Raw genomic sequence first — 12774 nt, forward strand, 5'->3', positions numbered from 1 at the left:
GAGCACCGTGACTGCAGAATGACAGCTGTGGATGGAAGGCTCCGAGCTGCCACACAAATGCATCTGCGGTTCCCCAGGAAATGGTATGTGGATTGGGTTTTTTGAGTCCAAGAAAGAAAAGGCTAAAAGGTGCTTAATTTATGGGCTTCCAGTATATGAAAGTGTAGGTTTTTTGGTTTTGTTTTTTTGCATTCCTTAGAACCATAGCTTTGAACGCTGACAAGGAAGCATGAAGTCATAAACACAAAGCCAGAAATCCTGCCATTGGGAGCAAGGAAATATCCCCTAACCATCTGTCCTTGTGGAGACTCTCAAATGTGCTACTGAGCAGATTTGCAATGTCTGTCTCTGGATATAGTTCACATGTGGGCCGTAAACCTGGGGCGTCACCTTTCTGAGGGCAGGAAGCGGGGCCTCAGGCTCTGGAGCCTCCTCTCAGTGCCTCTTCCCAAGTGCACTTGGACGCGGGTGTCATCAAGGTCGAATGGGCTTATCCGCCCTTCTGAAACGAGCGTTCACCTCGGACCACCCGGCACGACCTCCGTGTCCTCTTCTGGAAAAGGGAGAGGGTGGGATGTAGATTTACAAAACGTCTGCCATGTATTAGGCCCTGCAGATGAGAAAACGGAGAAGCGGAGGCAGGAAGTAATCTCCTCCAGGCCTTGAGCCAGTCAGACTCCAGACCCCGGCATCACCACCCTACTGTGCATTTCTGAAGCCTTTACAATGCCGAGCCTCTTTCCATAATTTGGCTATTGTTGAGAGTGCTGCTATAAACATTGGGGTACAAGTGCCCCTGTGCATCAGTACTCCTGTATCCCTTGGGTGAATTCCTAGCAGTGCTATTGCTGGGTCATAGGATAGATCTATTTTTAATTTTTTGAGGAACCTCCACACTGTTTCCCAGAGTGGCTGCACCAATTTGCATTCCCACCAACAGTGCAAGAGGGTTCCCGTTTCTCCACATCCTCTCCAGCATCTATAGTCTCCTGATTTGTTCATTTTGGCCACTCTGACTGGCGTCAGGTGATATCTGAGTGTGGTTTGGATTTGTATTTCCCTGATGAGGAGCGACGCTGAGCATTTTTCATGCGCCTGTTGGCCATCCGGATGTCTTCTTTAGAGAAGTGTCTATTCATGTTTTCTGCCCATTTCTTCACTGGGTTATTTGTTTTTTGGGTGTGGAGTTTGGTGAGCTCTTTATAGATTTTGGATACTATATGGCCCTTTGTAGCAACATGGATGGAACTGGAGAGTGTTATGCTAAGTGAAATAAGCCATACAGAGAAAGACAGATACCATATGTTTTCACTCTTATGTGGATCCTGAGAAACTTAACAGAAACCCATGGGGGAGGGGAAGGAAAAAAAAAGAAAAAGAGGTTAGAGTGGGAGAGAGCCAAAGCATAAGAGACTCTTAAAAACTGAGAACAAACTGAGGGTTGATGGGGGTGGGAGGGAGGGGAGGGTGGGTGATGGGTATTGAGGAGGGCACCTTTTGGGATGAGCACTGGGTGTTGTATGGAAACCAATTTGACAATAAATTTCATATATTGAGAGAAAAATAAAAAATAAAAAAAATAAAATGCCGAGCCTCTTGTTTTCAGAGACTTTCTCTGCCTGGCCTCTTTGTTCCAGCTTGATGGCAGCTTTATTTAGGTGATAATAGAAGGCTTGCTGTTTTATGAGGCGTAATCCAAGCCCTGTGTGGATAACTATTCTTCTAGGTTGAGAGGTTTATCCCTCCGATAAAAAGAGGTAGATGATTGCTCTGAAAATCCAAAGTCTTTTATTCATTCTTGCATTAGGTAAAGACACTTGCACATTCACTTTTAGCAGAGGCCTCACAGGGAACCCCAAGCTGGGTATGCAAGCGTGGCTGCAACGTGGAGACCAGACGTGGGGACTGTTATTCCTTCACTGTTGGCTGAGCATAGAGGGAATCACCTGCAGTCCTTAGAATGCCTCCTTTTCCTTTTGTTTGAACTTTTATTTTTTTTTAATTTTTTTTTAATGTTTATTTATTTTTGAGACAGAGAGAGACAGAGCATGAACGGGGGAGGGTCAGAGAGAGAGGGAGACACAGAATCCAAAGCAGGCTCCAGGCTCTGAGCTGTCAGCACAGAGCCTGACATGGGTCCATACCATGAACCATGAGATCATGACCTGAACCAAAATCAGGAGTCGGACACTTAACCAGCTGAGCCACCCAGGTGCCCTTCACTGTACATTGAAAAATATAGTCTAAAATATCAACTAACCAGCTAAGTATACAGGATTAGCAACTCTATTTGGTTCCCCAGGGTAGCTTCATTTTAACTTGCAAAGCTTTCCAATAAGAGTTATTTTTTGCTGCCGTTGTTACGGGGAAAACAAAGAAATAACAGTGACATATTTAGCAAAGTTCAAGACTTTCCCAACCAGCTAAATTTGTATTAGCGTTTTTTTGTTGTTGTTGTTTTGGGTTTTTTTTGTCTTTAAGAAAATGACAGTCTCTGGAAATTAGTTAATGGAAGAAATTCTTTTTTTGTGTTGGATATAGTTCTTCTGTAGCTTCCACCATTTATATCTTAAAAGAGAGACACATTTTTTTTATTTAAACTGAGAGGAATCAATTTCTTTAGAATGCTGGAAAATTCTTGTGCTTATACGATTAGGAAATCTCATTTATGTGATGGATGATCACATAGATCACTTAGAAAAATTTTGGTTTCATCCCAAAAAGAGCTGTATTTTCATTTACAATGGGGAAGGTAGTATTGTCTCTGTGAGTGAGACCTGTTGCTCTAAGTAATAATGGGCTTTCTCTCGGACCCAGAGCATAAATGGGATTGTTAAACACTGTGAAACAGAAACCCTACAAACATGGGTGACTCTGCTTAAATCTTAGGTCTAATCCTGATCCCAGTACTGGCTGTCTTGCCCCAAGGGTTCAGATATGTCTAAAGACTTCAAGGACCTTTGGTCACGAGGTCAGTCATTTTCATCCTCCCATACTGACCAGTAACGGTTTGGTTTTGTTTATTTATTGGTTTGTTGTGGTATCTATGAGGTCAGGCATTTAAATATCATTTGCTGTGTGTTCTAGAATAAACGTGTCCTCCCCTCAAATTCACATGAAATTCTACCCACTCGCACATTGGTATTAGGAGGTGGGGCCTTTGGGAGGTGATTGGCATTAGATAAGGTCATGAGGGTGGGGCCCTCATGAATGAACATTAGTGTCCTTTTAGGACTCAGGAAAGAGCTTGCTTCCTCTCTGTTCTCCTCTGTGTGACGCACAGGGAGGAGTCAGTGATGTGCAACCTGGAAGGAAGAGGGTTCTCAGCAGACCCGCCCGTGCAGGCATGTTGACTTTGGACTTTGAGTCTCCAGAACTGTGAAAAATTTCTATTGTTTATAAGCCCCTTCTCTATGGTACTTCTGTTATGGTAGCCCAAACATATGAAGACGTTGTCTTTTAATCCATCGTACTTATTAACGGTCGTATTTGCTCATGTTTGGCCAGCAGGAACTAATTCAGATCGTGTCTTTTGGTGCAAAGAGATATCCCAGACTCATTTTGTGCATATTCTGGGCCAAGACCTAGGATAATATACTTCTCACAAGATCCCTGATTCCTTTCACTCTTTATGGATGACACTCTGGGCACTAATGGTGTCACGGCAGATGGGTTGCTCGTTGTGTCTAATAATAATATAATTTTTCTTAAATAAAAAATAGAGCATAAATTTATAGTAATACTTGCCATTCAAATTCAGGCCTATAGAGTTTTCCTTTAACCTCCTTTCTCTGATACTTGTATCTTCTTTCAAGACTGCTGAAAAGCTCACCTAATTACTTGTTTGATATTGTTCATGACACATACAGAAAAATATCAGAAAACTTATATTAACATTTCTTCCAACAAAATAATTGCTAAATCTTAAGGGATTTTTCTAAAATCTTAAGGGATTTTTTTTACAGTGCTTTTTTCCTCAAGGTCTATCCCACTAGGGTCAATCAAGTGATTGTTTTTTAAAGTCACTGGGAATAACTCTTCTCTGTATGGTTTTGTCTCCAAATAGATATGTAGTTAAGGTCATCCATTTAATTTTACTTTCCATTTTAAGTAATTACTTTTTAATTTATTTAAATGTGGTTGAAGTAATGTATATGGTTCCAAAGTAAAATCAATACTGGGTGTGTTCAAAGCAGACTCGTCTCTTGCTCCCCTTAAACCAGTCTGGACCTTGCATTCATTATGGTCTTTTCAAAAAGCAGATCCTGGGGTGCCTGGTGGCTCAGTCGGGTAAGTGTCCGACTTCAGCTCAGGTCACGATCTCGCAGTTTGTGGGTTGGAGGCCTGTGTTGGGCTGTATGCTGACAGCTCAGAGCCTGGAGCCTGCTTCGGATTCTGTATCTCCCTCTCTCTCTGCCCTTTTCCCACTCGTGTTCTGTCTCTCTCTCAAAAATAAATAAACATTAAAAAAAAAAAAAAAGACAGATCCTGTCACCGCTGCTTCCCTCCCTTCCTGCTCAAAAACATTTACTCACTGCTCCAACCACTTTGCTATGGTCAGCTGAGCTCTGCAGTAGGGAGCCCTGCCTGGCCTACCCCCCACCCCCACCCCCAGCCTCATTCTCCAGCCTTCCTTCTGATGCTCCAGCTAAAATGGAATTCACTCAGAGTCTTGGAAATCCCAAACTCAGGAATACTTTTGAGTTTTTACCAATTTCCTTCTCTCAGGCTGAAACACTCCCTTTGCCCACATTCTGTGTGTCAGTCTGTCTAGATCCTACTCACCCTCTGGTGTTAGTTTATTTTTTCTGCCCTCTCCAGCCTCTACCTGGATCAGAGTCCTCTTGACTGTGCCCATGGCATTCCACATATGCAACATCCCACACTCCGTTATAGAAGTGCTTGCCAATGTGTCTGCGTCTTCCACTGAAATATAAGCTCTATTAGGAGGGGGATTTTGTCTTTTGGGCTCACCATTCTATCCCCAGAGCTGAAAGATCTTTTTCACTCTAGGGTCTCCACTAATTCACACGGTTTCTTTGTGAGTAGCCAGATGCTTTTGCACAGTCTACATACTGCACAATTGCACATGGCAGACCTGCCTGGGATAACGTATTTGCTCAATAAATATCTGGTGAACTAATTTTAATTATCTCTAGTTTCAATATTTGCTCATCAATAGCTTTATTGCCGATCCCCTTTTTCTTTAAAAACTTTCTCTTTACTGTCTTAGAACATCCTTGAATAATTAATTTCTCTGAAGATGATTGAACTACCATATTTCCAAACAACAAACTCAGGCTTGCAATATAACTTCATTTGGGAAAGCACACAACTCACTCCTTCTCACCAAGATGTCTTCTCTGGCCTACCGAAAGAGGGCATGTGTCCTTTATTTGAAATTTGACTCTAACATCAGTTCATTGAAGGAGTAAGTGGATAGTATAGGAGTGGACACAGCTGGAATCATGACTGTCTGTTCTGTAGACAGCAGACCCTGAACTTCATCTACTCCAAAGCTTAGAGGGATTTGGAAGCATGAAGTTTACGATCACTACTATGCAATTCGATCCTCATTGTTCCTTTCATCAAAGCTCATCCTTGAGACTAATCCACTGTGTGGAATTCAGATTCACCTCCTTCCCCCTGAGACCCAAGGGTTCTGCCTCCCTCTGGGAGAAGACCTTCTCCGCGGGCAGAGAACCTTTAAATAATCAAGGAAATAAGCCATTTGAGCACAAAGGCTTTTCCTTCCACAGTGTTGAAAGAATTGTGAAAATGCCACTTTTTTCATAATTAAGGCTCTTTAAAATACCAAGATATTTATTTTGAATGCTTTGTCCTTCCTTCCATCACAACAGAGCCCTGCACTGTAATGAGAGCATGGTGTCTGACACACACCACAGACTAAGAGCAGCTCTCTGCCAGCCCCTGGTTGGACCTGTTTTAGACCCTCTCTGGGAGACGCTTCAAATCTGGAGAGATTGCACTGGTGAAGTATTTCTGGAACTGTGTTTAGAAAACAAGAAGAAAGAATTTAAGTGTCACAGGAAGAGAATCTGGACTTAAATCTGTATCCTCTTCAAGGATTCTTTCCGAGGCTCTTTGTATTCCTTCCTGAAATATTTATATGAGCAAATATCTTGACTTACCATGAAGAAAGTCTGGGATACATAGTCAAACAAAATCGTCTCTAAAAGAAGATAAAAGCTCCCCATGGAAACTGGGGTGGCCAGCTGCCGTTCAACATTTAGATATGTTAACAGCAGTAAGTAAATATTAGTGAAAGCAGTTTCTTCATTGACTCCAAGAGCTGGGTAAATACATGGTCATGGAAATAATTCTCCAAAGAGCAGAGTTAAAAATTGGTGTTACAAAGACTGAGGACAACTCTTTCACGTGGTGCCTAAAGCAGGAACAAGCCTCTGAAGTTGTCCAGGAAATTCACTCTTCCTTTTATGCACTTAGCTTGTTGTTAAAAACAAATCAAAAAAATGGCTTTATTAAAGTATAATCAACATACAATAAATTGCACATATTTAATGTATATAATTTGACGAGTTTCAACATATGTATATACCCATGAAACCATCACCACAACCAAGGTAATAGATGTATCTAACACCTCTGAGGTTTCCTTCTGTCTCTGTGGATTTTTTTTCATAAGAATACTTAACACGAGAGCCACACTTTAAAATTTTTAAGTGCATAATACATAGTGATGACTTAGGTGCTAGGCTGGACATCAGATCATTAGAACTATCCATCTTGCATAACTGAAACTTTAGAACAGTTGAACAACTCCTCGTTTGCCCCTCTCCCCTGGCAAGGTGCCCCTTGTTCCTGGCACCTGATAACCACCATTCCAGTCTGTGCTTCGAGTTTGGTTAGTTTAGGTAGTTTATGTGAGTGGAATCATACAGTATGTGTCCTTCTGTGATTGGATTATTTCATTTAGCAAAACGTCCTCCAAGTTCATTCATGTTGTCACAAATGGCTGTATTTCCTTTATTTATTAAAAAAAAAATTTTTTTAACGTTTATTTATTATTGAGAGATAGAGTGTGAACAGGGGAGGGGCAGAGAGAGAGGGAGACACAGAATCCAAAGTAGGCCCCAGGCTCTGAGCTGTCAGCACAGAGCCTGACGCGGGGCTCTAACTCACAAACTTCGAGATCATGACCTGAACTGAAGTCACATGCTTAACCGACTGAGCCACCCAGGCGCCCCATATCTCCTTTATTTTTAAGGCTGACTAATATTCCACATTTTCTTTATTCGTTTGTCAGTGATCCCTCGGGCTGTTTCCATAACTTAGCTATTGTGGATAGTACTGTCATGGCATGGGAGTGAAGATATTATTTAGATATCACTTAGAGGCCCTGATTTACATTCTTTGGGGTGTATACTCAGGAGCGGGACTGTCAGATCATATGGTAGTTCCATTTTTAATTTATTGTTTTTAATTTTGTTGTTTTCCATAGAGGCTTAACCATTTTACGTTCCCAAAAAGAGTGTATAAGGGTTCCCTTTTCTCCACATCCTTATCAAAACTTGTATTTTTTTTTTTTTTAATAATAACCATCCTAACTGGTGTGGGGTGATACCTCATTGCAGTTTTGATTTGCATTTCCTAGATGATGAGCATCTTTTCACCGGCCATCTGTTTGTCTTCTTTGGGAAAATGTCTGCTCAATCCATTACCCATTTTTAAACTGGGTTACCTTTTTTTTTCTTTTTTTTGCTATTGACTTGTATGAGTTCTTTATATGTTTTGGATAATAACCCATCATGACCTATAGGATTTGTGAGTATTTTCTCTCATTCCAAAAGTTGGCATTTCATTATGTTGATTGTTTCCATTGCTATAAAAAGCTTTTCCGCTTGATTTTTTTTTTGTCATTTTTGTGTTTGTTGCTTGTGTTTTTTGTCACCATATATAAGAAATCATTGCCATAACCAATATTTAAAGAGCGTTTCCCCTATATTTTCTTCTAAAATGTTCATTTTTGGATATTATGTTTGAGTCTTCAATCCATTTTGAGTTGTTTTGTACATGGTGTAGAATAAAGACCCAATTTCATTCTTTTGCATTTAGATATGCAGCTTTTCCAACACCATTTCTTAAAGACACTATCCTGCTCCGTTGTGTATTCTTAGCACCTTTGTCGAAGATCAGTTGGATTTATTTCTGGGTTTTCTATTACGTTCCATTACTCTTGTGTCTATTTTTAGGCCAGCACCATACCTTTTCTATTTCTGTAGCTTTGTAATATTATTTGAAATAATTTTCAGTAGCATCAACGAGACTAAAATGCTTAGGAATAAATTTAACCAGGGAGGTAGAAGATCTATACAGTGAGTACCATAAAACATTGATTAAAGAAATTGAAGACACAAATGAATGGAAAGATATCTCATACTAATGGGTTGGGAAAATGAATAATGTTGAAATGTCTATGCCACCCCCCCTCCCCCAAATCTACAGAATGAATGCAATCCCTATCAAAATTCTTGTAACATTTTTCAAAGAAAGAGAAAAATCCTAAAATTCATGTGGAATCACAAAATACCCTGGATAGAGAAAGCAATTTTGGACAAGAAAAGCAAAGCTGTAGTCATCACACTTTCTGATTTTATTTTATATCTTTGAATTGGAGAGCTGTATCCATTTACGTTCAAAGAAATTATTGTTAGGTAAAAAGTCACTATTACCCTTCTGTTATTTTTTTGTCTGATGTGTGGTTCTTTCATCCTTCCCTCTTTTCCTTTCCTGACATCTTCTTTTGTGATATGTTGATTTTTTTTTTAATGTAGTCATATGCTTTGATTCCTTTCGCTTTTTCTTTTGTGTATCTACAGTTGGTATTTTCTTTGTAGTTACCATGAAGCTTTCATTAAACATCTCATAGTTACAACTGTTTATTTTAAGCTGATAACTGAACTTCAATCGCATACAAAGTCTCCCCATGTTTACCCCCCCCTTAACCCTTTATGTTATTGATGTCATACTTACATATTTTTTTTAATTGAAGTATAATTGAAACATAATATCATATTCATCTCAGGCATACAACAGAGCGATTCAACAGGTGTGTACCACAAATGTAGCCGCCATCCGTTACCATGCAACACTGTTACAATACTGTTGACCATATTCCCTATGCTTTCCCTTTATCCCCCATACTTAACATGTTTTATGCTATACATCCACGGGCAAATTTCTGTAGTTGTAGCTCTTCTTAATTTTTTTTTTTTATCTTTTAACTTATGTATTAGGGTTAAAAGTGGTTTAAATGTCCCCATTATAGTTTTGTATGGGTCGTTATGTTTGCCTTTACCAGTGAGGGTGATCTAAAGAGGAAACTGAGTGGCTCGGTCAGTTAAGTGTCCGACTCTTGATTTCAGCTCAGGTCATGGTATCATGGTTTTCAGGATTACGCCCCGTGCTGGGCTCTGTGCTGGCAGCATGGAGCCTGCTTGAGATTCTCTTTCTTTCTGCCCCTCCCCTGCTCTCATTCTCTCTCTCTCTCAAAATAAATAAATAAACATTTTTTAGGAAATAAAGAGGAAATTGAAACAAAGATGGCCAAAAAAAAAAAAAGAAAGAAAGAAAGTAAAGAAAAAGTGAAAACTGATAACCATGTAAGTAAAATGCAAATCAAACATAAAAGAACTATAGAAGCAATAGCTAGTGTCAGGAATGTTGAGTCTGCCTCCTTTTGAGAGAGTCTGGATGTGCAGCAGAAGGAACTTATTGGAAGTGAACTCATCAACAACATAAATGAAGAAAGTGGTTGTAATAAAAGAAATAAATAAATAAAGATGTCCCAGAGGAAGCAAAGCTGGCAAAGAAAACCTTCACATGAAAGGAATTCTCAGAGGTGTTTCATGACATTGAAGGCACAGAGAACACAACGTCGAGAGCTGATCCAAGTTTAGAAAGGAGCACAACAATTCAACAAGGCATAGAAAAGATGCTTGCTCCGTGTCCTAAGTTCTACAATGAGAAGAAAGTGAGCACGCTTCAAACTACTCTTGATACATTTTTTTTTTACAAAGAAAACACTTTCATTCTCAGTGTTTCTAATGTTTTACAACAGACATAAGGGAGTTTTTAATGTCTCAGTATAAAATTTTAAAGGCCAAGGAACACTCGTGATTTTTCCTATTGATTATTCAAACCACTTGGCATGGTTTCCGTTTGCATCTGCAGTGAGGGCTACCTGTATTCAAAGGAATTTCAAAAGCTAGTGGGTGAATAGTAAGTGTGCTTCAACCGTAAAACCCAAACTTAGCTGATGCAGAATGTTGGACATCTTTTTTCGATATATGTCAGAGAAAAGGCTTTAAGTTTCTTTAACCGGCTCCCACGTCCCATGGGGTAAAAGCTGATGGCAGGAGAATAAGAAAGCTCAAGAAGAGGATGAGCTTTGGAGAACCAAGAACTTGAACTAAATATTGGCTCTTTGGCTCATCTAGTCTACAGTCTGCAGTGTCCATTCAATAGCTGAGACTTTTGCCTCATCGGTAAAACGAAGATGGTAAAACCAACATTACAAGACAGTTCTGCATATAAAAAAATACGTATGTGTGTATACACATACGAAGAACTATTGTGCATAGTGTTTAGCAGATACTAGAAACCCATAAACTGTTGCCTTGTTTTCTCTTTTCTTCAAAAAGAATCAAAACATAAATTATGAAAGTAAAACTCCAGTGGGAATGGTGGAGCCCCTTCCTCACCCAATAAGGAAGGAAGCTACCATTTGTTTTTTTTAACGTTTATTTATTTATTTATTTTGAGACAGAGAGAGACAGAGCATGAATGGGGGAGGGTCACAGAGAGGGAGACACAGAATCTGAAACAGGGTCCAGGCTCTGAGCTGTCTGCACAGAGCCTGACGCGGGGCTCGAACTCGCCACCCAGGCGCCCCAGGAAGCTACCATTTATTATGGGCTTCGTCAACGTCAGGGACTTTGACAGAGATCGTGGTCAGCACGACAGCATGACATGGTGTGACAGAGAACACTCCCCAAGGCAGCCTGCTGCTTTCGATGACTCTGAACTTCCATATACGAACATTGCCAGCTCTGGGTGATTAAGGTTAGTCAGTAGCTAGGATAACCTATAGGGCATCTTGGATTTTCTCATGAAAACTATAAATATCCCAGGGGAAAAAAAATGTTTTAACTCTACAGTTCTTTTCACATCTAATTATTTTCCTGATTCCACATTCATAGAAAATGTACCTTAGTGGGGCACCTGGGAGGCTCAGTCGGTTAAGTGTCCCACTTCAGCTTGGGTCACGATCTCACGGTTTGTGGGTTTAAGCCCTACGTCGGGCTCTGTGCTGACGACTCAGAGCCTGGAGCCTGCTTCCAATTCTGTGTCTCCCTTTCTGTCTGCCCCTCCCCCCACTCAAGCTCTGTCTCTCTGTCTCTGTCTCTGTCTCTCTCTCTCTCTCAAAAATAAACATTTAAAAATTAAAAAAAAGAAAACAATATGTACCTTAGCCTCTCTGCTTTCTCATTTTGTTTGAATACACTACAAAGAGAATCAAATTTTAATAACTAGTATTATTATGTGTTTACATATAATGAGGCTATCTCTGTGTGTGCACAGATGGCCTAGAATAACTAAACATTATTACAACCAGTTCTTGTAAACGTGGAGCGTCTCTACTAATTTCATTGATCTTTATCAATAAAATATTGTTACTTTGATATTCATTTTTATAAGAAACTTTTATGCGACACTAGAAATCCGCTAGAATCATAAATTGTTCATGTTTTTGTTTTTGTTTTGTTTTTTTCCAGAGGACAGTGGGTAGAAAGGTTTGGATGGTGAGAACACTTCCTCCTGGAGGTTGAATAAGCAGATTTGGGTAGATAGATTGCCGGGATCTTCGAGAGTTGAGTGGATGGAGAGTCGGCTTTGGAAAGAGACGAGGCCCCTGCCTGTCTTCCCCTCATCTCCTATCTACTCCTCCACGTTGTTCCTCTAACTCTCCTGAGTTAACAGTCTGTTGCCTCATGTATCATGTCTTTATTTGTCTCTGTACCTCAAAGCATGGTAGTAGTCCAAGCAAAAGATATGGCAGGCTGGACCACGGTCACAGCAGGGCAGATGGAGAGTATGTAAGTAGAGAAGTTAAAGACCCAGGGGAGCAGATCCTGGTGCCTGGTGTTCCCCATCTAAATACCCCACCGTGACAAGAGAGACCCTTTGCTATCTGCCCCTACGTCCATCTGCCTATCACCGCCTCCCACCGCCAGAGGAGCTGTGAACTTCAGGCCCCTCCGTGCCCTGCAGAATGCGGCTTGTTTTACGTTCACCTCCACGTGGCTCTTCTGGCCTGACCTGACTTCCTTCCCCAACTTGCCTCCTTCGTTTCCCACAGCAAATGGTGCCATGCATGACCTTTCCTATAATAGGATGAAGCATGTTTGCCCAGTTGTCCAAAAATGCTCTGGCATATATCTCAGCTCTGAGATAACTGGGTAAAAAGAAGAGTATTGTTTCGCTGTTGGCACCAGAGTTCCGGTTAGGGAAGGCACCATTTTTGTTTAGGAAAACACACTGAAAAGCTACAGCTAACAGAAAATAAGGCCTTGAGAGAAAGCAGGAACGACACAGAGACGGATTAAAAACCTGAGACCCACAAAAAGCAGTATGGAGCTGGGAGAGAAGAGAAGGGGGAGAGATGGGGGGATGGGCAGAAGAGATCCAGAGAATGTGGCAGAAAACATATGTCACCAGACGAAGCAGAGA

This window comes from Panthera leo, chromosome A1, assembly GCF_018350215.1.
Source record: "Panthera leo isolate Ple1 chromosome A1, P.leo_Ple1_pat1.1, whole genome shotgun sequence".
NCBI lineage: Eukaryota > Metazoa > Chordata > Mammalia > Carnivora > Felidae > Panthera > Panthera leo.